The sequence below is a fragment of the Vigna radiata genome, unplaced genomic scaffold (assembly GCF_000741045.1).
Source record: "Vigna radiata var. radiata cultivar VC1973A unplaced genomic scaffold, Vradiata_ver6 scaffold_100, whole genome shotgun sequence".
NCBI classification, from domain to species: Eukaryota; Viridiplantae; Streptophyta; class Magnoliopsida; order Fabales; family Fabaceae; genus Vigna; species Vigna radiata.
This window is the reverse complement of record NW_014544133.1, coordinates 201,209-204,194: the sequence shown is the minus strand read 5'-3', so window position 1 is coordinate 204,194 and position 2,986 is coordinate 201,209.

Below are 2,986 nucleotides of genomic sequence, written 5' to 3'. Positions count from 1 at the left end.
ATAAGGGTGCCTAGCCAACTAAGTAGCTAGGACGGCCGTCGACCGACCACTGTTAGCTTCTCCCTGTCTTCGCGAAGCCTGAATAACCTAAACGACGAACCACATTCTGCTGTCGTGTCCGCATGACTGTCAATAGTCAGGACCGGACGCTAACCGGTGCGAATGAGATTTATTTGGTTGTGAACTACTCGTTACACACAGAGACGGCCGTCGGATGCCCGTCCGGTGCAAGTCATTGAAAGTCTTGTGAGCAGCGTAACACTAAGGTAAAACCAAATTAACCTCAACAGGCTTGCGATTGGGCCTTGATTAAGATTCCACTAATCACTGGCCCATAGAAAAAACTATAAATAAAAGTCAAAGGTATGAAGTAGAGGGTTACATTTAATGCGCATTTATTTCACTTTTTCTCTCTCTATCACTAACTTCTAAAAACTAAACATTGACTTGAGCGTCGAAGTGCTTTTAGCAGGTACCCGACCGGGCACGCCAGGAAGACAGCGCGGACGGTGAACGCCAGGAGGATCAGGGCGGACGGTAGTGAAGGATTCGGACTGACCCATACCAACAAAGCAGAAACTATAAGAATATAAGATAAAATTGTAAACGAGGAAAGATTAGAAAGAGCCTAGATTGAGTCACATAGAGCTTTGTCCTTAAAGAGAAAACACTTCTTTTGCATAGGGTAAGGCAAAATGTTATGTGCTTCTATCCCAAGATACAATAACTTGTCAGATCGATCAAGTTGAGCGAAGGATCTCTAAACCTTATGAACACCAATGTTTTAAATAAAAACACAAAACAAAAGACTTTGAAAATAGTTTTATATAAGTTTTTCTTTTATTGTGCTTTTCGCTCATGAAAATACATAGTATTTATAAGGTTTAAACCTCTTTTTGGTCCCTCAGTTATAAGCGGATGTTCATTTTAGTCCCCATTTTTAAAAATGTAAATCTTTGGTCCCTAAGTTATAAAAATGTATCAAATGAGTCCTTTTTTAACTTGAAATACTATTTTTGGTTGTTTCTTAACAACTGCTACATCTTTAGATTGCTCTGATTTGTTTCTTAATAATAACAACACTTTAGATTGCTCTTTGTACTTTGACCATGAACATCAAAAAAGGACTCATTTGATACATTTTTTATAACTTAGGAATCAAAGGTTTACATTTTTAAAAGCGGAGACTAAACTGAACATCCGCTCATAACTTAGGGACCAAAAAGAAGTTTAAACCTATTTATAAATACAAGATAATATAAGAGTAAATTATAATAAATCGGATGAAATAAAATAGTAATTCATAATAAGGTTACAATCATTAACCCATAAAACTAATAATCCATAAAATATTACAAAACTTAGGATAAATTATTATTTTTTAAATTATATTAAATGCTTCTAATAATCTCCACATAATTTAAAAAATAAAATAAAGCAATATATGTCATCATTTAATGTAAAATATTTTATTCAAGCATAATGAACATTGTTGATGGATCGGTAAATGTACCGAATCGCATAAGTGTTAAGACTCCGACAAGTGTACCGAATCGTATCAAGTAATATAAACGGTAAGACCGAGTATCGTTTTTCCTAGAGACTCGTTGGCCTAGACTGTCATGTGATTTGTTGATTATTTAAGACTTGATAAACTAAATTTGATATTTAGAATGCAAAACAGAAAATAAACATGCATGCAAAGGTTGATCAACTGAACAAAAGATTATGCAGGTGAAAGATATATGGATGAATTGTGTTGTTGGGGTTTTCGATTTCATCCTATCCACTCTTATGTATTTACGAATTCTACTCTTTCATTAATGTCAATGCCACTTTCTAATTTACCCTAAACCCGATGTTGCGGTGAAGAGAGCCTACTCCTAATTACTAGTTTACAATGTCTTGTTTCCCTAACAATTGATCATGCATTACATTCGCACAGAAGCTTAAAGGCAATCGGTCCTCCTATCCCTATGTCTAGGTAATATTGCTCCCGAGAGAATTTCCCCATGTCTAGATTTCCTCATATGTGTTCATATCAACAAAATCAATGATCATGCAATTGAATGAGTTAAATAAAGCATGCATAGAGTATAGAGGAAAAAATTTAATAATTAATGAAGTAAAGCATATAAATTAAGTATCAATTCAATACTTGAGAGTTTCAAACGATTACATCGTTTCCCCAACAACAATGGAGGTTTAGTTCAGCATAGACATGGTGAAACTAGATGAAAACAATGAAAAGAATGAAAGATAAAACCCTAAGCTTTGTAGATCAGAGCTTTCGCATCCAAAATCCGCCTCCTAGGGGTGAAGAGAGTGTTTTTGCGCCTCTTTCTGTCAAAAGATACCCTCTCTGGATCGTGTAAATCAATATATAGTTAATTAAAGTTAGCAGAAATTGGCCCAGGCCCAAGAGACTAGCGCTCAGCGCTGGATTACCGCTTAGCGGTAGGCGCGGTACTCATAAATGTTGTTCAGCGTTGACTGATAACGGTCTAAAAACCGTTAGTTTTACACTTGAAATTGATATCAAATCACACCCTTTATGGCTTATAATAGCTTAAAATCATGCAAAACACTTTAGTTTGGTTTCAAGAGAGTCAAAAGTGATTTTAGAGATATTATGCTTGTTTTTACATTGTTTTGGTAGGATTTAATGAGAATTGAATGATGGAAGTGAAGAAGGAAGGACTTAGACTCAAGAAGGGATGAGAAAAGATGAGAAGAAGGAGTCACATCCACTTCTCAGTGTCATTTCCAGCGCTGAGCGGTGGCTTTCAGAATCTTCCAACGTTGAGCGTCTGATGAAGGTTGAAAAATAGTTATTTTCATATGTCAATTTGGACCGAATTACGCCCTTTACTACTTGGAATGAGCCTAGAATCAAGCAAAACTCAATAAATGAGTCTGTAGAGAGACAAAAGCTGCTTTTAACAATTTATGCTTGCTTTGCATTGTTTTGTAGCTATTTTTGAGA